General features: G+C 32.9%; 1 protein-coding gene across 3 annotated transcripts in view; it reads left to right on the top strand.

Moving 5' to 3' along the window:
* The window catches only part of LOC100642236 (tyramine receptor 1), a 100,424-nt gene that overhangs the window by 44,715 nt on the left and 28,139 nt on the right, over positions 1-27,570 (top strand). Inside the window, exon 2 of one of the 3 annotated variants that reach the window (XM_003393288.4) lies at positions 5,816-5,929. The exons of 1 other annotated variant lie outside the window; for it this stretch is intronic. The gene's annotated coding sequence lies outside the window, so the exon portion shown is untranslated. Of the gene's footprint in view, positions 1-5,815; positions 5,930-8,356; positions 8,378-27,570 lie in introns of those variants that run through there. One more of the 3 variants, XM_048410075.1, reaches the window with a different exon arrangement.

Raw genomic sequence — 27,570 nt, 5'->3', positions numbered from 1 at the left:
TTATTTTCATATTCATGGTTAATTTAGATTGTGACATAAGCGCAATATGAAATTTATAATAATGGCAGTATTCGGTTTAAAGTCGAAGCACGCCTGACAAAGAGTGGACGATTCTACTGTGGCCGGACTATATGATATTTGTACCGATCTGCAATATCGTTTTATTCGATTTACTTTCTCATATATATATATGTTATATTATATATTATATATCATACAAGAAAATATGTATATATCGTTTAATTTGATTTTGAAATTATTGTAGTTTCTGATATTTTTGTGCTAGCAAAGAAAGAAGTTCAAACGTATGACAACGTATGAATAAACATGTCAGCGAAAATCTTGAATTACAATTAGATCTAGCATAAAAGTTCCTGTATACATATACAATTGTGAATTTTCAGCTACAATAGATAGATACGTAATTATGGACATCTATATAATGATTCGATATTTAGTGATTCCTAAAATGAGATATTTTGTGAAACAATATAATCCTAGTGAAATTATATGACTAAATATGAAACAACGCAGTGATCAACGAACCTATTAATTTCTATTATCGGAAATGGTTGATAATAATTGATATTAAACGCTATAAATTTAAATTACTATTATATAAATTACGTTATATTGTAAATGAGACATTTTAATGAACAATGAACCAAGAATTCAGCTATAGAAACTAAACTTAATATTAATCGTAAGGAGGTTGCCAAAAAATATCTTTTTATTCCTATTAATTCCATTAATCTTTTAAAGTATCACTTACATAAGCGGGTCAAGAATTTCTTTGAAATTTTAAAAATATATACACGACGTTGTATGGTAGAAACGTGTAAATATTTTGCCATTCGTTTTTTGCGTTTATCCTTTAAAACAATTTTCTGCTGTCGATATCTTCCGCTTTTGTTCTTCATCTCCGTAGTGTAAAGTTAACGGAATGTAAACTTGTTCAAAACGAGACGAAATTGCACCACGTGACATGATCGACGGGAGTGTTCGACCTGGAAGTGACAGCGAGTGTATCATGAAATGACAAGTATAGTCTATTGTATATCTAAAGCAATCGCGTGTCGAGAGGATCAGCTAAAGCGATATAATAGAACGTATTAAATTCACCAGAATTATTAACTTTAATATTTAGTGGATATATATTTTTCTAAAGATGAGATTCTTAGATTATGCCTGAATTTATTCAACGTATTTCATCAAATGTTATTTCTCGTTTACGCTGCCATGCATTCAGGCGTAAGAGTGAACTCGTGTTCTGAAGTAGTGGAATAACAAAATTAAACTAATAATATCGTAAAATAACACGAATTAAACTGGCATCTATCAGAAATGGCTCTGGTACAATTAATACCGTCTGAACCTTGAAAAACAAGGTTGAATATACATATTTATTTTCAGAGTTTCCTGGCAAATATATCCCCGAAATTGTTATTTTCTATATTGACATAGATAAATGTCAAAGGTGAATAGAAATGCTTCTGAATTCGAATGCAGACTTGAAATGCATCCAACATGTTACGTAAACTCTATGAAATGCTATTGTTTGTCTCCATTTCTGCGTCTCGTTCCTTAGCAGTCTATGAGAGGGAGTCTAATGCCTTCCGCTTCAAATGATGCTGATTGAAACTACCAACGTTTTCTAAAAATAACTCCACCTCTCTTACATTGTACCTTTGGCCTGCTCTTCTTTAGAGAACGAACGAACGATACTCCCCTTAATGCCCAAGCATGAATAGAAGTTTGGCAATGACGTGAAATTTCCTGTGAAACCTGAAATCCTCAGCTCCTATAGTCTACATCGATTCTCAAAATGTTTCGAACTGATATTTATTTTATTAATTGGTACGAGTGTTCGTAGTTTTGTATTTTTATTATATTTGTTCATTTTATTAGTTTATTTCTTTAAAGCAGCCAGTTTCATTAACTTCGATCGTTGTGGTTTGAACGAGTATTTATTTCTTCGTTAATTTTCGCAATAAAGCAAAATGTTTTGAATAATAAAGAATGTTTATTAGTTTAAAAATAAATTGCAAGAACTGTGACGTGGTCCTAAATTAATAGTAGTTGTAATTAAAAGTTGCTCTAAAGTGAAAATGTTATAGAAAACGACGGTTACACGATAATTACGAATCCTGATGGACATTAAATGGAAAATATTCATCATGAGATAGAATAAGCTTAATTTCATTTTGTTCAGGACTTCGGTAATTGTTTCATGTAAATGATATGAAATATTATCATAAGTATTACGAAATACTATCGCAGATGGTATTAATGGCACATTTTCCCACCATTTACTATGCATACAGATAGATTCGTGTGCAAATATGACTCTTTCAATCATGCAATTCAGCTCTTCGCATTACGCGGCTAATTAATCATTCGTCGTTTGATTGATTATACAAACACGGATATACGGATTATCGAATAATCCAAGGTACAGGAATCAGAACAAACTTTCTTCCCACTAATATCTTCTGGGTCAATATATTTGTGGTTAGGGTCTTTTCTCTCATCTCTTAGAGATATCAGTTTTTACATTCGTGCAATCAGGCTTTTAATTTCATAAAACATTTTCGTATTAAAGAAACACGATTATAGATATTAAGATCATCGATTGTCTCGTATCGTTGTCGTTACTATCGATTATGGTAGAACACCGTGTATCTGAATTCTATTCATTAGTACGAAATTTTAGTTAGTGTCCGATTAACTAAACTCCTGCCAATTGAATCCACTTATCTGAACACGAACTCCTATTATTTGAATGAGAAATCATAGATAGCAGGGAGAATCGATGAACTCCTATTATTATATGTATGAACTCCAGTTCCACGAACTGTTTGTTCCTCGACGAGTTCACACAAATGGAGCTCCACTGGTACCCATTACGCTATCTCTATCATATCTATTTAAAAGTGAATAAAAAATTAATAAATAGATCAGTAACGTTATACAGAATATTTACATGTTAGGTCTTGTTTTATTTAAGACTTTGCAAACCTGTCCAAATCTATAATAGTAGTATTATTCGATTTTAAAGGCGAAGCACGTCTGACACTGTACGACTCTACCGTGGCTGGTCTATATGAGATTTTTATCGATCTACAATATTATTTTTCCATTTATTTTCCTATATGTACATATATTGTATACACTGTCTACTATATATATATACTATAAGGAAGAATATCAAACTAAAATTGGTACTATGATATAAACCGCAATTTGGAAATATTTTTCCAGTTTATATCATCTCTACTCCTCTTAGTTGGTTAAAAAAAAAATATACTGTACGAGAAGTATTTGTACACCATCTATATACCAACTAATCCAGAGATTCCTCGAATGCAACGATTAGTACGTCGAGAGGAGCAAGCTACGCATTGAAAAATCATATCATGTGCGAAGATCGCGAGAGCGAATTCGAATTGTTCCAAAATAACGCGTGATGGAGCAACGTCAGATGTGAAATCTAGCGATTGGCGGACGTTTGAGGATGAATTAGACGTTTCACGGTGGTTACCTATTTGACTCGCGCGTCCTTCAAAACGCTGCTTCAAAAGCAGCGGATTTCCACTCGAATACGATGCCCACGGCTGAGATATTCGCATTTCAGGAAACCGTGAAACTGTCGACTCTTCAGCCTGGTAATATTTGAAAAGATAGCTTTTACTTGACAAAACACGAGTACATATTTATCGTATATACCATGTGTTCTGCATGCGCGACATCCCGAGGCTGTTACGAATTTCCTGTTCAATGTTACACAGTGGGTGGCTCCTTTGGCGGTTCAGCATTTTCCAGCTGGAAGACGCAAAGCGATTTGTAGTGTAGCTCCCGCCGGCGAAGGTCTCCTGTTGCAACCGTTGCGATTCTCTTCCATCCAAGCGATTGGCTCTGTTTAGTCAGAGATGTTCGGTTTAATGATGTATAATTCCGCGTAGTTCGTACTCGCGCATTGACGTTTATCGCAACATATCTCGAATTGACTTTCTTCACGCGGTATGTCGAGTTAGAGAATTTCTTCCCAGAATATGCCCCACAATGTGATTTTAACAAGATTGGATTAGTAAGTTTCATTGCACTTTCTGCGAAATGATAGAACGATAGAGTTAAAGTGCATTTCTAACATCGAATGAGTCATTGAAAAATCGCATTGACTAGTAACATAGAAGACATGCATAACATAGAGAAAGTAACTTCATTCCGTGTGAAATTCAAATGAATCGTTTTCAGATAACTTCGTATTTGAGTTAATTAAATTATTCAAACGAAATAACAAATAATCTCTCAAAGATAACGTATATTATGCAAATAATTATTTTTTAAATATGTCGTTTGGATAGTAATCTGCAGAATTTTTATAATCGATGCATTATATCTCCTTTTCTTTATTCCATCGTAATGTATTAAATACATGTATGCAATATACAGTATATATAGATAATAGAATACCGATAATACAACGATATAAGAGAGAGATTAAATTTTTCTAAATCCAGTTGTTGTAAGAAAGGAAGGAAATATTATCGAAGGGGATGTTAAATGTTCCAGGTCGTTCAATTGACCTTTCTCGATTTCGTTCTACTTTACTACATTCTCGATTCGTTTATCGTACACTAAACACACTCTAACCGTATATCATGTATTGTATGTGTGCATCGAATATCTTTTCTATCACAGTTCTTTTCTGTTCATGACGTTCGTATACAAATTGACGTTTTATCAATACTCGCATCTTAAAGGAATTGTTTAGAAACTGCGTGCATAAACTCTCACAGAATATCAAGTGCAAACCGTGAAACATTCGTTTTTTTTTCAAAATGACAAATACATGTCGAATTGCTTTTAAATATTTTCAAGCAACATTTATAACTCTATTTTTTTTTTTTTTTTTTTTTTTATCAAACACGCCTCTTGATTTAGATCGATATTGTAACATGCTAAACAGCCTTCGCTTGACCCTTTCATATAGCGCACACCACATTGAGAATTAAATAGAAACGAGTCGTATTATGGAAATTGACCAATTCATATGCAAGACATCCTTGTTATTATTTGAAGATGGAAATTTTGCTTTCCTTTTGATATAGGTATAGTTTATTTCTCATTACAATACTACGCTCTGATTGCACTAACTAATAAACTAATATCTTTGAGAATTCTGATTGTCAATTGGCTAATTATTCTTCTTAATACATTAAACGAGATGAAATTACATAGATAGACTACATTATTCCTTTATTTTATCTTTCATTTACCATTTTTTAAAATTAATTTATTTTATAATAAATTTATCAAACTGACGCTACGTTAACAGACCAAGACCAATATACATTCAAGTATAAAATTGTTCGTGTCTTTCACAAATGCTGAAGCAATCTGCAAGATATTTTACTTTCGTAGATTCATCTTAACATGTCAAATTTATACAGAGGATCGATGAGGGTCAAATGTTTGAATTATTGAATATATAAGATAATAGTAGGTTTGATAATAAATTTGTACAAGATTCTGAATGTATATGAAAAACGAATCAAAAATAGAAAAATAGAAAAAATGTATATTAATCTTATTAACCAAACATAATTTTAGTCAATGATAATTGATTATTATATTCAGTATTTGGAGAATTTAATAGTATATTAAGATACGATAATTTTATTCGTTCGATAGATAAAAGTATAACAGCAAAGATAAAAAAGTTAGAGTATACTTTGCGAAATATCGTGCAGCTAAAATTGAAGCGACTAGATACAGCCATGAATGTAATTTCGTGAATTATTTACATGTATAGGTGTACCAACTTGAAGAGAAGCTTTCAAGTAACGGTTCACTTTTTTCTTCGGATCCGGGGTAATGCTTGCAAAACAGAAGCCACTTTAAGACAGCAGGGTGATAATCGAGAATGGTAAGTTGATGTTTTATACTGCATAGTAAAGCGAGGCTACTAGGGTACGAGGTATGAGGTACCGAGGCCACGCTACAAGGAAGGAAATCTTTTTTTCCACCAACTTCCTTTATGTTCGAAAATAAGAACAGTTCTTTATAAGCATAGCTTCCTCGAAAAACGTAAATTTAAATCGTTGGATAAAGTAAATTGTCCAGAATCATAATGTATGAGAAGGAGGAGCAGAAATGTATATAGAAATTTAAAACATATGAATGTTCTGAAACGTATCGACTAATGGATTTTTGACACAAGGATAGATGGCATCGACGGCTTTAATACATTAGTGCAACATGAAACAGGAGATTAATAATAAAAAAATGAATGTAGTCACGAAGCAACTTTCGACAAAATAAAATCTTGACTTTAGAGTGTGAATTAAATTAAGAATAGTGCTTTTTCTAACTAATACGTATTATATACCAATAAAATTTTATGATATATTAACGCATGACATAAACGAATCATACTATTATTTATGGCGAAACCAAACATAACGGAGAATTGACGAGAAATAATCATCAAAGAGAAATTCATTCGAATAAATCTGATTTTTAAACGTAACTGAATCCTTTGTCTGTCCTCGTGACGATACGTACACCTTTATTTGAATTTGCCGTTTCCAACAATTGCGGTTTCATATTCGAGCTCATATTATTTCATAAACAACTTGATGCATATGTTTTACTTGTAATACAAATATTCGACTGTTTTATCAAATGAAACATTTACTCAATAGTCAAATATATTAAATATTATTCGAACATTTTACTGCAATAAAGGTTAAATAAAATATCTTTTAGTACAATTTTATTTTCATGTGAAATTATACGAGCTAGAATATTTTATTAAAATCAAATGACAGAAAATTTGTTTGTTGTACTACTAAATTAGATACGAAATATAGAAAGTACTTATCGAAAATTTATTGAAATAAAAAGAAGAATCATTTTCATTCGCTTCGAAAATGAGCAAAATATTCAGTATAAAAATTTCATTATAAGAAGGGGAATTTTAATAAAATTTAATTAAATTCTTTACACTTTTAATTTTTCTTTTGATATTATTTTAAATTTTGGCCTGAGAGATGTGGGCAAATCATATATTTTATGGAAGTTAAGCTTAGATAGTTTCTTTATTCATCCAATTGGATGATCCAGCGAAAATTGAACCGAAATCAAATAACTAACTCCTCTTACATTTTATTAAATGCACAGCATACGATACATTTAATGAAATGTATATAGAAATAGCTGTACACATATATACTGTCTTTTGTTATCAATTTATTAACATACTTGATTATTGATTATGAAAAGTGATAAGATTTAATTTTCATTCCTATGTTAATTAAGCATATCGGCGAGGATAAACTTGCAGCGTGTGAATTGTAGTAATTTACAATATTTTTAGTCTACTGAAGTGAAATCTTCTTTTTTTACATGTTTCTAATTCGCATACTTTCATAGAAAATAAAAGATATCGACAAATCACCGAGCTACCAGAATTTGGTTCACAGTTACAAATTCAGTAGCAACGATCGAATAGTATCAGCAAATCCACGAAACGCTTGAAAGTCAATGTTCAAATTGTAATTTGTATAACACTATCCGCCTATCGAGATCAGATCGGTGACAAAATTACCACTCCATTCCAGTTTAACGTGCAAACGCTTCGTATCGATGTGAAAACGTTATATGCAAACGATCCCCCTGCGTTGATTTGCATAACTGATTTAAAAAACAGCGAACAGTAAAGGAAAGGAAGAAAGAAGAAACAATACAAAACGATCGTATTCAGATGAGAGCACGCGTAAAATTGGATTTCTCGTACAACTCGATTTGACCCTTCCAGCAATTTCATCATATAAGCGGGAATCTTGAAAGAAATTTTTGTCAGACCTCCGTCGATTTCTTCCTTTTTTTCTTTTTGTTCCAAAAACCTGCAAGAGCTTGAGGAACACTCGAGGTCGTGCATCTATGAAAAATTTATCGCGCGTAAATTATGCAAAATTGCTGTACGTTAAAATTCTCGATACAGACCAACTTTACGATACGAACGTGACTTTTTCGCTATTTGCGACGTGTAAATGCTTTGTCACTTTCGAATCTTCAGGATGTGATTATGAGAAATATTTCACCTACTTCGAAGGAATTTATATAATTTTAACGTGGTAGAAAAAGAATTGTTTAATTGTGAGTTTGAGAACTTTCGGTTCTTGTTACAAATTGATATGCTCTACGAATTCATCGGATGCAAACATCAAGCGAGGATTGTTGACTGTATGTCTACATTCGTTATACTGCGAGTTTTTGTATACGCATGTGAAAACCAGGAAATCGTCCAAAAAAATCTTCGTTAATGACCTCTCGTCCCTTTGCACAGGACTGTTGGAAAATATTTTACGAGGTAAAATTAGAGTTCAAATGTAGCTTTGGATTAGTTCTGCACGATGAAACTAAAATTCAAACGTGAAATGGCTTGTTTTTGCTTTACTTCGGTTTACTTTTCTACGCAAAATCCTTCGCCTTTGCTCTACGTATGTAGATACACTGAATTTTTATTTTTTCCGTTTTCGAGCATTGGAATTGTTTTAATTTTTTTATTATCTTATGTAAAAGCCCGGATTTTAAGGTCACAACAATTAAATTTGCAATTTATTGTATTGTACGAATGAGTACGTAATTAAAAAAATTATTTATATTCTCTACAACGAAGCAGTATTGCACGACCTTTGAACCTAATATTATATTAGTTGATAAATACTTAATAAATTTTAGAACATTGTCTATTCCTCGCTGCTATGTGGGACAGCGTTCTGTGAATATGTTGCGACAAGCATTCATCACATTGTATGATAATAACATTATAATAATAACAACGAGTTGTCTGAGTAACCATGATACAATTTACAAAAGAGTGATTCTAATTGTAAGTGAAGAAGTCAAAAATACAACACAAAAATTTGTACATATGACATTTGGTTTTTGAGAAAATCAAGTTTGAAATTTATTAAGTACATGCGAATTTGGTTGGGTATGAGTAGACACTCATGACGGACAATAAATTATAAGTCATAGACTCTCCTTTTATAATTTTATAATTTTACGTCAACTAGAATAATTTCTAATTTGTAGAGTTAATATATTATTTTTATTTAAATTATTATGATATTTATGCGGTGTAAATACTGTGGATTAAAACGAATACCGCAGGCTAGAATTTTAATATTCAAAAAAAGAGGAGACGCGAACATAAGAAAAAGTAGGAAAGGTAAATACAACAAAGCTACCGAAATCTCATGCAAATACATATAATGTTCATTTTACATAAACTGACCGCCGGGTAAAATTAATTTACGTTACAATGCCGTATCTTGGAAAGTGCTCAGATTCTTAAATAATTGCTGCTCACGGAGTGCTTAAAGAAGATGATTCTTTTCATTACCGCTACGCACTTAAGTATATAGCTGAATAAGCTAATTAAAATTCAACGAAGGCTATATTAATATTACCAACATTCTCGTTTCCTTGAATGAATGTTAAATATGTTGTTAGTTCATTTAATTAAATGTACGTTCTTCCGATATACTTTTCGCATGGTTCCCCTAACTTTCCGCCTGTTTAATGTAGGCACTATAGTTCGGAGACAATATTTGTAAACGAAATGAAATGCGTCTGAAAGATTGTAAAACTGATAATCAGTTTACGAAGTCTTGTACGTAACGTGTATTTGTCTCACAGAATGTAAAGATTGATATGCTTTCCTATAAAGATCCTTAAAATAGTTTTTAATAAATTCATAAAAAACGAAGTAAATGTTAATGATCTTGTATTTAATAATAAAAGCTTTTTCTTGTATTTATATAATGAAAGCTTTATTTTATAAATTCATAAACGACGAAGAAAATGTTGGAATTGTTATAAGTATTAATATAATATAGAGAAAATCGAAAGCAGAATAAGAAATATATGTAGCAATCAATTATTCGTTAAGCTGATGTTTATTAAATTAATATTTCGTTTGATGAATAAATTTTCTATTTAGGCAAATTTAAAAAATCTAGAATTGTTTGTATTTTTTATCTGTCCATCTGCGGTACAGCCATTTATCTTTTCCGATCATGTGAATCTATATGAAAACTATACAAATTCTATTCGAATTCTCTATATCTGCTATACTATTGTAAAATTTCGGTGCAGTGAATCGTATCGAAATTGATAGAAGTACGTCGTCTGTGTGTACGAATTTCAAACATTCTTCATTGAAGTATCTCGCTGGATGAATGACATTGTAGTACATCATTGAACATTCCCTGTCGGTTGGTCAAATGTGTACGTTGTCGTAAAGTAGGTTGCGGCTGCATACGTATAAACATCTCCAGCGCAAAATTAAATTCCGAATAACTAGGAAGCTAAGCTTCATTTGTGTATATCAACTCTTCACATTGTCTTTACATCTATAACTGACCTTACAAGCAATTTCTACATAATATTTATAAATATCCTGTATATTATGCGTCCATATACCGATCGATACTAATGCAAATATTCTTTTGTATAGTTTTTCACTGTTGCTTGTTTACATACGTATTCTTGATCCAAGAAATGAGGTTAAAAATTCGAAATATTTATTTCTGTCAGTCTTTAAGCAAATAATAGGTCGAAATAAAATATTAGAATTTGTAATGCTACCAAGTTTCATCCGTGTTATAGACTTTGCACGGTCCACTATTCTTAACAAAAGAGGAACTAGCACGAATAGACTACACCTTTCGGTCAATTATGCACGCACAACACTCGAAAGCGCGTGTATATCTTGAAATCATGCTTGCATTATCTACATAACTCCCTTCAATACAGCTATCAATGCACAAGCACTACGATGTCAGTTTACAATGCAATCGGGCTAAATACGATTCCAAGCCAACCAAACACTGCACCTACTGTATGCATAAAGAGTTACGAAAATTTGGAAAATAACACCCCTTGTTATCCCAACGAGAAATGCCATGTAATCGTGTTTCGATTTGAGATGTGCGATCTTCTCACGCGAGTTATTTTTTTCGATCGTAAGATCATATTATTGACGAGAACGAAAACAATAATCAAGCAGGTTTACGATAAAAATATGCATTAATCAGAAATTCTATATCAAAAGATATTAGCTTTCCCATTTCTCATAAATAAAAGTAATAAAATAATGAGAAAATGTTCCCTGTTCCTTGACATATTTTTTTTTAATTTAATAAATTCTTGAGAGGGTTAATCATGACGGAAATCTTTCTCTTCTTCACGTTCCGACCACAACATCCATGCCTCTCAAATAATGAATGCATGCATGCAGAATACAAAGCTGCTATAGTATAGTTTCACCCATGACCCGATTTTCGACAATTCTGTATCGATTTATTTGACCCTACTGCAACAAGACTGCAATTTCGACAGTTAGAAGAATTTAATACTTGCTCCTGCGAAAATCTATAACGAACATATAACTAAAATTCTAATAAAAGTTCTTTTATCTATATTAATTTGTAAAATCTAATATTTGTCTGATATAGACATCACGTAGGCGTTAAAGTTACCAAAATTTTAGTTGATTATAGTTTAAGGAAGTATACGTGGCGTGAAGTTGAAACAGCGTCTCTAATATTCCGAAACAACTCAAACCGATAGTTTGAATAATACAAATCACGGCCCAATCGATTGTTTCCCATCGGAACGTAATTATTATTTAACTAACAGGTTTCGATGTGCCCCAACGTGTTAATCATTCGTTAATCATGCAAGTACACTGAAACTTCTATCGTTAGCTACTTGATAATGAAAATTTAAAGTCACGTTAAGCCAGGATTATAGCTAACGAACGAGCACAAACAAACGTTGTTAGGATTTCTACTTAACGTTCTCATCAATCACTTTGATAATAAACGAGATACCACTTCGGTAATATCAAGATAGCAAGGATACGAGACTTGTTGAAGTTCGGGGGCGACAGTGTCACTTTTTCTAGTTCTACAAAATCGAAGCTTCTAACGATACTTGGGGTATTCAATTTGGAGTTCAGAATTGTTTACATGCATTATCATCCGTCACTTAATTAATCAATCAATCAGTTGTATATTATCTACTTTGTATTAAGATATCAGGACAAGCTAATAAATTTTGATTATACAATTCGCTCACGTCGTTCAATTTTCAAGAATATTGAAAGTGCTGAGTGCAGGCGTGGAATGTTTTCTATTAAAGTTCAAATTTATCCACAAGTTTGTTGAAATTAAAGATTTTATCACGATATTACCTATCCTCGGATCCTTCCAATTATTGATCATTATCCTACAAAATCTTGAGTTTCGCGTTTATCGATACAACGCAGAAAGCATTTCGGACATTACATATAATAGCGCGTTTAGTAAGTTGCAGCGGAATGTCCCCAACATAATTCGTGTTGCCGCCTATTCAGCAATCGAAACTATATTTCCTCGTTCACAAGAGAAGAGCAAAAATTTTTAAATTAATTCAAACCGTTCGAAAATGCTGACTACGTGGCATAAAATTGTGGTATACGTTTTCTCATTTGCGATTACAGTCACAGGTGTCGGGTGGTTACGCATGGTCTAACCCAAATAACGCATTAGCGGAAATTACGCAAGCGGTATTGCAATCAACAAGCGTTTACTTTAACAGCTACTGGCTGATAGAGGAACGGTTTAATGAGCTGCTTCAAATTACTAGAAAAATAGGGCACGATCACTCCTATCCGACAATTAATAAAAATCACATTTCGCTCTTGGCAATTACTGGCAACTGCTACAGGGCTGATAGTTTGATGTTATTAGGGGTCATAATAAACTTTTAAAACGCACATTAACCTCGACTAATTTTTTGGTAAATTCGGATCGTTTAGGAGTGGAGTAGGTTAATACCGGTTAGAAGCGATGAAGTAGACTGCGAAAATTTTTTAATTGATGAATTTATGAATCGATAGTAATTATAAATGAAGAATAATGTGAAAGATATGAAATATAGAAAAAGTAATATCATTTATAGCCGTGTTCCTTTCATCCAATTTCAGAAATTCATGTAATTTCAGTATTTTTACCGAACAAACGCTGCAATATGAAAATTACGAATTTTTCACTTACAGGAGTCTCCATATTCTACGCAGGTTATATGGAATCATCTGCTAGACATCGTAACGCGCTTACCTTCCCCAAGGGGAGGAAAACGAAAAGCAGAAAGAAGACAAAATAACAGATTTCATACATCTTTTATCTTTTAAAACGAAACGAGCTAAAGTATCTAAAAATATTATAACCAGGATATTTCTTAAGGATATCAATATTTTACAACGTACTACAAGAGTACTACAAGATCAATTTTTATCCGCCGAAACAATATTACACGCAACGCGATTTACTATTTGATCATGTACGTAAGTTCTTGTTGGCAAAGATACAAGAATCCAGGAGGTAAACACAAGCGAAGACAATAAATTCTCTTATCTATATTTTTTATTAGGGAACTATACCGGTTATTCGCTACATTTATCTATGAAGCTCAAAGTTATCGTTTCCAACAAAATATATCGCGAATGGCAACTACAAAATCGTTGCTACGATCGCTTGAATTTCAAGCTAATTGAATTTTTTGTGGCCGCCTCAGGAGCATTAAAAGGACAAAATTTAACGAAGATAGTTGACGAGAACGATCGTTAAAGGATACTATCGCTACAAGCAAAGCATTCTTAGTGGTAACGTTTTAATCCCCGCGAGACGATGCTGGCCAAGTTAAAAACCGAGATTTAAATCCACTACGCCTCATTGTCACCAGTAAACTCTTCGTGAATCATTACAATCAGTTGTTCTGAATCATGGAAAGCTATTGTTTACGCTTTCTGTTTGCTTGCAGGCGCCTGTCAAGTTTCAACGCAAATTGTCCTTAACTCTCGCGTAATCTCGCTCGAGCCTTCGCGTAGCGCAAAACATGGCTGTTGTTGGTTCATTTTCACGAGCGTGTCACGAAGTTCGTTCCGGAGGCATACTCTTTGTAACGATTTCTATTATTCCACTGTTAACAGAAAAGTCCGCGGTAAAGATAAAGGAACACTTTTGGTTTGGAGCTATACTTCAAATACGAAGAGTGAACTGTAATTGTTAGAGGATCAAAAGTTTTCTTATGATCGACAAAGTTTTTGTTTATCAAGCATCATGGTCCTCGAGCAGCTTAAAGTACGTTTCAGAAATGATACGGGTAAATGGTAAAAGGACAAATTTTTTGTTGCTTTCGGAGAAAGAAAACAGGAGAACGATATCGGTCTTTGTAAAGAAATAGCCCTTTGTACCTTTTTAAACCAGTTTCTAATAGAGCTGTTGAAAAGGTATCGTTCGATTCTACTTTTCAGACGTAATAAAATTGAAAGATATCCCGATGATAAAGGCATAGAAAGACGAAGAGTTCTATTCCTTGATAGATACCCTACAAGTACAAAATACCAAAAGGAAAAATCTGGTACCACTAAGAGAACATCGATCGATTAATACTCGCATGATTATCGACTAGCGTGTTCTCTGGTTTCTGTGTGATTTCGACAAGCGCACGAGACGAGGAAAAACCTAGCAATCCATTGTTTTTTCGGAGAGATAACATACCGTGGTGACAGCTGAGGCTGCTAGTGCGCATGGTTTCGCGAACAACTAGGTACGAGAGGTTCGGTGTCGTTATCTGCGTTTCGAGGCTGTGAGCAACCGGCTCAGCAACATATAGAAATACCAGACGATTCGGTACTGCGGTACGACCTCGGCACTGAGTACATTTCTCTGGCATTTCCTTGGTATTTCACGCGTATCTCGCATGACTATAGCAATGTCACTTTCCAACGTTGCATGTAAATGTGGCTTCGTGCAGCGTATCCAATTATGTCGACGATTACTGTTCTCTGAACGACTACACGAATAACGAAATCGAACCTTTTTCTCTTTCTTGTAGTGAGAATATGGAGCTAAATAAAAATTGATTCTAAATAAAAATTGAAGTTCTCTCAGTATCTAGGCTTGTAGACATTGTGGTTCTAACGTATAACGCGTCCTTAATTTGGAAAATTGATCTGTAGTCCTAAATTAAAAATAAACCAACTCTCGAATTATGATACATCAGTTTCTATTAAGAAGCAGCAAGTCACTTCAAACTTATAAATCCTAACTAGTATTAGGAGTTCTCTCAGTCGTAAATAAAAGGGTTGAAAAGCAGGCAGGAGAAGGAGCAGACAAATTCTTAACCTAAGAAATAAGGAGAAGTCACGTTCAGATCGTAAACCCCATTCATGCTAGGTATCTTAATAGAGAGTACATCGCGTATGAGAAAGTATGTACGTACGGTTTCGAGGAAAAAATATAATCAAGTTATGAAATTATTGAAACGTGAGCGATTAAACGTCATAGTAAAAAACAAGTTACGATCGTATTAAGTACGTGCTACGTATCAAATTACGAATTCCACTAAGGACATAATAAGAAATTATTATTTTTATAACTACGATAAGAATAACACATGGTACATTCAAATCTCCCATAAACGCATAAAAATCTGCGATTTAAGTATGATCGATAATATTAAAGGTGTTGTTTAAAATAGCGAAGTAAACGGATCCAATATCATTTGATGTAACGTTATCGCAATGTGAGAAATATTGTTCAACTTGAGGGGCCTAGTTGACTCGATATAAAAGCTTTTTCTATCACTCATGTCGATTTTCGTGTTATCCGTATCATGGAAGGAAGAACTGGGTAACGGATCGGACTATGTGCCAATACTCCGCTTCGTAGCATACAACGGCGGCTTTTGCCCGACATACGATGGCCGTGTGCAATTTGCAGTACAAGTTATATTTCTGTTTATCCTCTTCCGCTTTCTATTCAATGAGAAAAGAGTACATCTGGCTACAGCGTAAGATAAGATATGAAAAAACTTTATTTCCCCTCACAATAATTATCTTTATTATCAATGATAGAAATTGTTTAGATCTCTGTATGGTAACTAAAAATTGGTTTCTGAGAAACGATGGAAGTGAATGATTGCAAATTGAGCGACATATTTTACTGTGAAACATCGTTTGCAATTTTATTTTTTGCAAGTCGTATTTATGCGTTATCGCAAATTTGTAAGCGTATTTGTATGGTTTCTTTGTTCACTTGTATATAGCAGATTTATTGACTGTTTATAAAATTATAAATATTGCGATAAAATTGCTATATTTATATACTTATATATTCATATAGTTTGTACTAAATGGTGGAGTATGTCACACAACATCGTCGTCAGATTAATTGGAGATATGATTGTTGGATATTAAATATTCAATATTCAATTGTTATAATTAATATTTAATTGCGCCAATCAGGGAAATTGCAATAGTTGTGATTGAATTCGAATAAAAACCCTCTTTATACTAACAAATAACGATCGTATTAAAACTGTAACTCTACTTGTATTAGTGCATTCGTTATTTATTGATAATAACGCCTTCGAATTATGTTCTACAGGAATATATTTCTCGTTAATATATTCATATGTATTATACATTTTAGAAGCGGCATGCGATTTAGAAATTCGATATTAATGCCCGAACAGTATATTGAATAAATACGTATCTTGAATATCCAAGTGGCTTTCACGTTGAAAGTACAGAATTTGCGTATCTAATGTCGATAGTATGGCAGAAATAATCTTACGAATACTATGTAGACGTGAAAGGTTAATCAGAAGATTCGATTTACCATTTAAATGACGTTCATTTGCTATCTCTGCATGCTATATTTACCAATATGCTAATCTATTGCACAATTACGAGTGTCAAATGCTACTAATTTCGAGATAGATCGCATACGGAACAAGAATTTTAACTGACGACCTTTATGCTGAAATATTTCCCAATAAAAGAAAACAGTATTTAATGGAGGGTAAATGTAACATAAAGGTAATTCATATTTATGAAATAATTGTTAAAACGTTCCTTTCAATTTAACCGTTTTCCGCGTAATACACGTATTAATCTATTATGATTATATTAAAATTCAATTAAGCACGTGCATTTTCGAGTTTTCTTTAAAATTTATTTATATTTAAAATTTATTTTTAGATTGGGAGATTGCATTTTATCGTGATATACTCGCTCGATACCAAATAATTACATAAAAAGTTCTTTAGTAGAACGCATAACATCAAAAGTCACTCACAGTAGTCGAGTTATGCGATTCATGCTGTATGTGGTTCAATTCGCGACAATCCGAATGGCAATTTAGTCCCGATATCACGTCCGTTTCGCACGCTGTATCTCTTTTTTTTTTTTGTTCTTTTTTTTCCAACACTTTCATGATGCTCGACGTGGGATGGAACGTGCACCTGGCGCTCGGAACCTCGGACTTCGCGATTTTTGCTACATATAAAAAAATATATAGTCGGAGAGAGTATAGACGAAATATAATCAGAATTTTATTTGTTTATGAAAAAAGCTATATTTAACTAAAACTAAATTCGAAATCGAAAAATTAATAATTGTTACGACTGAATTATTTGTTTTTGAATGACGTATCAATAATAAATATATAATAGTAAGGTATACACTGCTTAGGATTTTCATTAATCTTAATCTTTGAAAGTGCTCAGTATGCACCGTCGAATTATGTGATTTACATCTTCGCTTTCGCAATTATATTTGCATTTTGTTAATTTGGGCAATCGATATAAAAAGATACTACGTAAAAGGATACTGAAACACTAATATGTATTTCTACCTGTTCATTCCCTAATTTTCAATATTTTAATCAAGTAATTAATAACTGTTTGTGGTTGCGACCTGAGTGAAATTCCAATCTACAATTTTGGCTTACAGTTATATGTAAATACAATTAGCATATGAAGTAATATACGAAATCAGTTTAATTCAATATTCAACTGAATGGTAAAATGTTACATGCAATCGGGATAAACCACTCAGTGCCACGGAGAGGATTTACATTTTAATCTAATTCTCACAGACATGCCGGCGATAATCGCATTAGCCGTATTATAACCAATTTCATAGATCAACTTTCTCTTCGAATTAGCGCAACGTGAGCGGAAAATTGATAATGATCGGTGTCACATGTTTCATTAGATGATGTTATTTACAGCTTTATCGTGGCATGTAGACTTTTTATGACTCCTATAATATTTGAACCAACAAAAATAAAAATCTTGTATAAATATCAATAACGAAATTCTGACCAGGATATTTACGAAAATTATTTCTCTCTCTTTCTTTAACATTGAAGGAAAATCAGATTACACAAACTGCTCTAATTAAAATTAAAATTAGTAATTTATTAAATACGTGGACGTACACGGGATAGTACCGGATAATTAAAATGATATATGTATGTTAACACATTATGGAATTCCTTTTCCTTTTATCAGTTAGTTAGTTTTATCATTGAATAGAAAATTTTGTAACAGCAAATATTTTTGAGATCTATTTGTTTTCTTTTCCTTTATAACGCGTCTGTTGGCAAACGCGTATTATTGGATATTATACTCGATGATTTACTTCCTATGCAGTATTCAAATTATTTGTTCTGGTGCCGATACAACAATAGCTTCTGCACATGGCGGAGCATAATTTTTCTTAACGACTACCAGTTCGGTATGGTAAAATGCTCGTAAACAATACCTTTTCTTTACTCGTGTTTCACACGCAATCTCTTTCCATAAGATTTCCAAGCATTTGCGTGTTTGCTTTGTTATCTTTCCCTCTCTCTCTCTCTCTCTTTCTCTTTCTCTCTCTCTCTCGCACGATACGAATACAAGTGTACACATCTATAATTGTCGAATGTTTTGTTACAAAAAGTAGGAAAATATTGTGAAGCGGGTTGAAAATTTATGAAATAAGATATATATGGTAAGATTGGTAAAATTTTGCCACGAATTTTTCATTCTTTATGATGATGTATTTTTCATCTGTTTAGATTCCATTGTTCGATATATGTCAATAAAACGAAGTCTTGAAATGTGCAATATATCTTGAGATATGCCAATAAAAGGGAATCCGGTTAAAGCTATATACAAGAGAACTATATCTATATATGTATAGACCGAAATAAACTAAAATGTAAAACGCAAAGAGAAGAAAAGTTTAAAGCGATATATTCTCGATTCAGAAGAATCTAAAGACAATGTATTTTCATGAAATTAACATTTTATTAAATAGTATATTTTATATACTTGTTTAACACGTAGTATAGTTTCATGAATCCTTTATTTCTAAAAATGTTCATTTATTTCAGCAATAAATTCTTTTAAGCAGCCTATTCGGATCTCCGTATATTCAGCTATTTACAAGTAAAATAGATCTGTGTGAAATCTTACTAAATAAAGGAAACGATAGTAGGAACGAACAGTAAATGGTACTGAAATTGAATGATACATACTTTATGATAAAGAGAAGAATTCTGGACTTACTGTAGGACGATAAAACTAAATAAATAGTGAGAGGAGCAGATATATTTATGTACGTTGAATACATATGATGAATACATAAAGAAATCTATAATGAAACATATCTGAAGACTGCACGAAGCCAGTCCTAAATTTCTCATTTAAAGTTGAATGTAATTAATTGAAATATTCCATTAACATTATAATATATGTATATAATATAGATGTATCGTTGTTTATGCCGTATGGAAATTTAAAGTGCATACTATATTTTCATGCAGAACTACGTTATATTAACGTTGTGATTAATTTAACAATGATATTTCAAGATTGTACTCTCGCGCTACGACAAAGCAGAATGTCGAAGGTCTTACTGTACACTACTGTAGATACAGATAGCAACTAACAATGCTCAGCTGCATCAAATATCATACGACCAGACTACTATTCAGTTCGGGCACACAGATTTTGCATAGCTCGGAATCGGATATTTTATGTACATCTATCAGGATTATGCAGTCACATAACAAATATACCGTATACGCTACATTAGAAAGCCGATTTCGAGTTATTAAGACAATTTCTTCTCAAAGTCTTACCAACACGTTACCAGAAGGTAATCGCCCTTTTTTTATTGACTGACTTCCGATAACACAATTGAATTATTTTCTTGTATTCTCGAACAAATTTCATGAACAACTTTCTTGAAAGAAATAACCACTTGCGTCTCCGTTAGGATACTAATTCGGTAAATAGAACCACTATCAATTTCCATAACATTTTTATCATAGTAAATCCTTCTACTTCAAGCGACTAGTAACCTAACATTTACTTATCGCTTAAGGAATTAAGTTTTGGTACTTTGCTTCTTGTGGCTTTCTCGTTAACGTCCTTCCTAAAATGCGCGAGAAGTCATCTAATTAGAATAACCATTCAAACTTGCAAGCGTGTCTCCGTTCTCATGGAGTTTATCTTCTAAGAAAATTTCCAACAAATTGTCGACGCTTCCCGTGGGATAAGCTGGTTCAAGTTCCGAATTTGGTTTACTGTTTCAGACTACCGACTGCATTATCGTTGGTTTATAAATCATAAGCGACAGATATGAGTTATCGGCAAGAGAAGATGCTTTCCTCGCTTAAGACGATAGAATCGGACAATTGTATTCCAATTAATTCATTTCGGTTCGGGCAAGATGAATTTCATTTAATAATTTGTTAGAAGTTGCTTTCTCAAAAACTAATGAAGATATCGATTTCATTTTTCCTCTCGCTTAATTACACGGTACATAGGAGCTCGTATCGATCTTTCAGCGCGCAACCCATCTATTTTTTACACGACTTTCGGTATTAATTTGTAATTCGAATAGAAATTCGAATGGCTCTTATCAAACTGAACAACATTCATTTGACTCATTTTTTTTTATTGTCCATGGTTACAGAATTAAAAGTCGATCACAAAAATAGTTGCGCATTAAAAGACTGCCGCAAACTGTATCATTTAATCACAGGAAAAATGAAGTCGATATCCTCATTAGTTTCTGAGAAAGCAGCTTGTAACATTTTATTTGGGCCACCCTGTATATTTTTATCTTCCTCTATTCTTAAGAAGAACTCGAAGAAGATTCTTAAGCAAAGGGAATATTTCAGCTGATCCTTAAGGGAAGTACGTCTTTCATGAACAGCTTCCTATGTATTGACATTCAATTGAGCGTGAAGGTAATTTGCAGATAACGATTTAAGTAGGTTAATTACGTACGGGTCTGTAAAGCGAGATATTTTAGATCTAATCAGGTCCATTGAATTATGTTGGCTGGCTCTCAATGTTTCGAGTCTCTCGTCCTGTCCGGCTAATATAACCCATTCCGAGAATGTTTGGTCCTTTGGGGTGCAATAACTAATGCTCGTGTTTGGTTTAACAATGTTCTAATGAAAGTTGGCGTTTCAGACCTTAGATAGCACAATTTTGCAACGTGCGCCAAGAGAATTTACCGGTGTTGGCATGTTTGACGGATTTAACTTTTCCCGCAACCGATATTTTCACCACGATATTTCAATCATCCAAGATCTATGGCATCGTAGATTTATGGACGGTGGTCACGAAAGGGTTCAAGCTTGGTTTACAATCTTGTTACCATCTCTGGAGAGGATACTGTCAACGTTCTCAGGTACGTTTAATCGAGGAGCTATCCAGCAAACAAGTGAAGCTACAGAAACACGTGATAACGTTGCTTAGCTCGTACTAAGATATAATAATATAGTACCTTGATTGGTTCATAAGAAAAATTGTAGCTTTACCGAAGGGTTAATTACTTTTTAACGAAGAATCCACAAAAAAAGATAAAGTAAAAGATATCTCCTAATAATTAATTAATTAATTTTTTCCTTCAAATTATATTAGATTGTCGTCATTCGTTACAACTACTTGGAATTTAAGAAGAAAACAGAATTGAATATGATAATAATTTTTCACCGTAAATGAAGCACCTTCTAACACAGCAATCGAATAAAGTGTCCTATTCGCGTGACAAAATATTTCTACATAAGTAAATCACCAGTTTGTATTTTCTTTTAAATATTGAAAATACAAAGTTTCATTATTTTACTTTTCAACGTGCGTATTAATTTCTCAGAAAGAAGTATTCATTTATAAAATTAAATTTCTTCAGACAAATCGTTCGTCCCATTCTTGCAATTCTAAGACAGTCAATACTATCATATAATAGGTCGTTGAATTCGTCTAAATGATACTGTATGTATATACGATTAAATTTTCGTATTATTTCTAGTGAACCTTCGCAACCTGCATATAATTGAACAATTCACTGAAAGTCGTTCGTTAGACTTATCTTACAAGTACGAAGTTAGTACCAAGTTTTATAGTCAGAATTCAAACACTTTTAAAGAATAGCGTATTTACAGCAACAGGTTAAACTTGTAACTACAAATAGAAAGTAATAACACGTTTATGACTCTGTTTCCTGTCAACTCCATTATTTCTCATTGCCATTAATTTATTCTGGAAGTGTAATAAGTACGCAGCAAAGTGCGCTACTGCTATTGCTTTTAATGTTATGACTGCCAATTACGCAAGATATTGAATGAAAATACAGAATACCTCGCGTACACATCGCTAAAATAATTCTAAATTGTATCCGAGATAAGATTGTAGTTTCATTATCTTCGCATTAGTCGCTTTTGTTTCAAACGATAGAACGACTTCAAATACTCGTATTCATGAGAAGTATTGTATACTAATAGAATGTGCATGTATATCTCATTATATCAGATTCATGTTCGAATACGAAAGACTATTCTTTCAGAATAGCAGCTTAATCGCAGCTATTTTACTCATTGTTAGCATTTTCAGGCAATACGCTTTTTATACTTTCCACGTTCATCGCGTCTCAATGGTCGATGGTATCATAAACTTGGTCTTTCAAAAGAACGCTGACTTATACAGCTTATTATGAGAAGGAAGTAAAAGTGCCCTTCAATATAAAAAAAACGGAGCGTGTATTCACTAACGAATAAAAATGCTTGCCGCAGTGGCACATGCTTGCATCCTCCATTTATCACGATCGGCTAGTTTGTTTATAGCTCGAGTATCGAAATTTACGAGTTGGACAAACTGACTTCGATTATCGATAATAGCCAGGGCTGATGATGCACGATAATGAGATAGAATAGAGAAGAGTATAACGCTGTTGTTTTTCTTTTGTTCCTTAAATGTACCTAGAATATTCGAATATTTCATTTACTTTCTATCCATATTTATATTTATATTACTTATATTTCCGTAGAAAGGAACTGTTTTTTTATATAATTTAATGCACAAATCAAATCTTTTTTTCCAGGATATTATTAAAAAGAATATTCAAGATACTTTTCACATTTGCATCATATTTATGAATGTATCTTACTTTCAAATAGTCATGCATTAAGTATAAGGACAGGCTAGCCGAGTAACTGTATTTGTAAAATTATCGTTTAATAGTCGCAAATTGTCAGTGTTCTCTCAAATACGCCAACCGTGAAACCGAAATTAATAAAATTCCAGCTCGCGTTAGGTGTCCATGAATGGCCAGTGAAATATCGTGGAATTTTTACCGAGCTGCTCGTCAGATTTATTACGCGAATGCAGCTATTACTGGCAACCGGTTCGGTTATACCGTAACAGGCCTCGACGTGTACAAATGCGTATTTACCAATTTCAGAATCCAGTTCATTCGCTTCCTCTTGCATTCTGTGATTTACACCGCTCTTCACGGTTACCTCGTTCTGTCAGGGACTTGGTCGTGCGTTTTGTTTTAACACATCACATTGCATCACTTTTTCCGTGAGAGCAATTTAATTAGGAAGCTGAGGGACGAAAATAAAGAGAGAAACGAAAAGAATGCGCAAGGAGAAATTAATCGAATCTCAAGAATAAAGACAGATTATCGATATCTACAAGCGCGATTGGATCTCTCCACAGATAGAATTTTGGTGGCTGTTGAAATACCAATAATCGCTAACTGGTGGATCTATTAAGTTGATCGGCATTCTCGGAGCCGATCTTCTTTCTAACGTGGAAAGTCGTCCGCTTCGAGAAACTAATAACGAGCAAGGTTATATCCGGTTCAGGGTTGGAGCGTCAAATGGACCGAATCGTTTAACGAACAATGGAAAATCCATTTGAAATTAATCTTCTGTAACCTGAGCGCGGGGACAGTCGACTTGTGACAAAAATTGTCGGTATTCGGCGGAAATTGCAGACTTTAAAAGTCGCGCGGAAAGGTAAATTCCCGCCGATCCTTCGGGGAATCAGTCATAAGGAACGCACTTACTCTTACTCGCGTTTCCATTTGCATTTTCATATCGTTGGTTCTAACAAATGCAACGAAGGCTACGATTCAGTAGCATGTTCTTTGTCACCGACATTGTAGAGATATTTAGAACGGCAAAGAAAATTAGTATTTTAAATGGATATGGAAATGGACACGCGGAGAAGGTCGTTTATTAATACAACTTGCTTCGTAAAAAGTTATTTTCGTTATGTTTATAAATAAGAGCAACTTCTCAATCTGTAAATTTTAATAATATCCAAGGTTCACTTAAAATTTATTATAAACATTTTGATGGCAAGATACTTGTACATTGTATCCGTAAACATTTTACATAAACTTTTTAGATAAGATTTTTTAGGCTTTACCTTTATTTTTAGACAGAGAAAACTCTTTAGATAGATTAAATTTTTTCATTAATATGCAAATTCGATTGATGGATTGATTCAAAACCTTATCAATAATATATTGTACTATACATTATTTTACACGAAGAATTCACTGAATAATTTTGTTGTAGTTAAGATTAAAACAAGAGTTCATATCTTTCAAATCTTTTATTAAATAAATCAATCGAGCGCCCGGATATCAATATTTCATATTCTGGAGAAATATGAATAGCTTAGCCATAAATATAGACTTTAGCATTTATAACCTACGTGTACGATATATTTTAGCTAGTCATTCTTTAAGCCAATACGATCGATCTATAAGTAATCGATTTGATCGTACTAACTGCTTTGCATATGTAATCCCAAAGTATACGATAAAAGTAGAAAATCGGATTAAATTTACATGGCCTAAGGATCAGATAATGTTTTAAGTTCAGATTTAACTCAAGCTTTTAAGTGATTCGAGGTCAGTATTACATACATACGTAGATGCTTCATGTGGCCATTCCTAATCGATAACGAACCATTCAGAGAATAATAATAACCTTAATTCTAATGAAAACCGATTTTCATTTAAAGTATATTTTTTCAGCGCAAACTTTTAAAGCTACTTAGAACATTGAATCTATGACATGAAATACTGGGCATTAGATTTTAAACATCCTTATTTTTTAAAGATTTAAAGTAAATTCGAAAATCTCTCAGTCGAACGTAATTATGAATTTCCACACTTTCGCAAGTTTTAATGTATTTCACGTTATAAAACAATAATTTCCTGAGATTAATTTTGTAAAAAGAATTCTTCGAGTACGTTAATCAAAATCCTTCGGAATTGAATAGATCGAGATTCGAAAATCTTTTCCCATGTAGTAGAGGAGGTTGTGTAAGAAGATATATTCTTTTCCTGTGCAATTGAAGCTTCTATTCAATTGAGTCATAAATAAGTTCCAATGCAACTAGAACGTAATTGAATCGATAGGCGAAAGAAGAAAGCGTGTCCTAAAATTTGATCAAAAGAAAATCGTGTTCAAAGAATAAAAAAGAGCATCATTTAAATGTTTATCAAATTTCTACGAAGGAAAGAACATTAATTTTTAATTACTTACGTAAAATATGTATAATAAAAATATGTATAAAGCACAACGTTTTACGCACATAACCACCTTTCCTGGTCACCTGCATCTTAATAATCATTTGCATAAAATTACGTCGCGTTTTTTCATAGTTACGGAATAAAAAAATCCGATATTCACAATGTGATTGTTAAGAAATCTTTCACACAAGTCTGTCTAGCAACCTGGTAGATGAAGTGTCGAGATTTTCAATTTAAGTTACCTTTAATTTAAGTTTTCAAAGCCATTGAATCAGGACTTAATATTACCATAACTTGGAAGTAGAAAACTTCATTTTTGGAAATAAAGGTGAATTTCTTAATTAAAAGTTCTTTCTCTTTTATTTTCAGTCATTAGATATAAAGAAGAAATAAATGAGGATTAGATTAAGGCAGTATATAATCTTCGGAGTAGGGTCGCTCGGCGCTGATGGCTGGCCTGACCTACATTAGGAATTTAGGCATTTGTATCGAGTATAAAATGCATGATACATAAAACAAAATAATAGGAAAAATCAAATGTAACAAGCAAATTTATAACAAACAAATCGGATATAATCATTCTATAAAATTATAAATGCAGATTATAAATTTGAAGAAAATAATAATATTTACTGTTTTATTCGATGCTTTTGACACAGACAACTGTGAAATTTTCCACAAGATGCGTACTGCTAATGCCTTTTTTGCAATTATTACATGTAATATCATACTTCCTCTTTTTAATTTCGGTTTTACGTCTCATCGGCTTCTAGGTCATTAACACAGTTTAATGTGTTCTTACTTTGTGTCAGTTAAACTTTCTACTTATACTTATTATATTACCTTTTTGAACGAAGATATAACATCCGTCTCTGTAGTTTTTGTGCTGCCGCTTTCTCTATTTTTCTGTCTCTCTTTCGTTTCTAGAAGCGATGATCGCTTCTCTCATAAAATTCATTATTCATTAGAAAAGAGTTTGATCGTTGTCGTTCTCAAGTGTCGAGACTTGAATGACCTAATCATCGCTATCGCGACAGTTAAGTAAATTAGTTCACTAGCTTCTGGAAAGCTATATAAAAGCGAAATGTACCTCGGTATAATCACCTACCCTCCTACTTTTCTATGGTTCTGTATGGTCGTGTTCGTTGATTAAAATTAAATTTCTATAGCATCGTAAGTGAGAGTACTTACATAAAATAGCACCTGAAAAAGGGAATAAAAGGACGAAGAAGTTTTTTATCTCTGTCAGAAAATGAGCAAGTCCATGAAGCAACACCGTTTTATAATTCAAAATCGTAGCTGGTAGAATTACGATTCCATCGGGAAACGGATGTTTAGTTATGTAATTCTTCCGTACTCACCAATAATTTCATCTTTCTGCCATTTTAGTTGGCAATCTCATCTTTAGAGGAGCGTATAGGAATGTAGTAGATTATTTATTCGGGAAATATAGGGCCGTAATCCAGTATACTGGTACCCATGTCTCTGAAGGAATAAACCAACGAATTGTATGTTTCAGTAACGTACAAACGTCGGTGTCTTCCTCTTTGTTTATTAAAGATCCCTGTTGCACTCTCCTGAATCTTTCAGCACGACTGTGAATTCGGTGTAAAGCCGATACATTCTTTTTCTGCTTACCTTATCTGTATTTATCTTGATCACCGTTCCTGCTTCCAAATAAGCGCTAAAAAGTATTTCCCCTCCAATTTTTGAGTTGAAATTGAACAGATGAAGTAATACTTTTCATACGATAAAAATGTATATTTGTAAGCAAATTTGTATCTTGAAAGCATGAAGTGTACATTTTATAATCTCCACATGTT

Source organism: Bombus terrestris, chromosome 1 (genome assembly GCF_910591885.1).
Source record: "Bombus terrestris chromosome 1, iyBomTerr1.2, whole genome shotgun sequence".
Taxonomy (NCBI): Eukaryota; Metazoa; Arthropoda; class Insecta; order Hymenoptera; family Apidae; genus Bombus; species Bombus terrestris.
The sequence above is the reverse complement of the archived record's forward strand: the minus strand, read 5'-3'. Positions and strand labels throughout refer to the sequence as shown.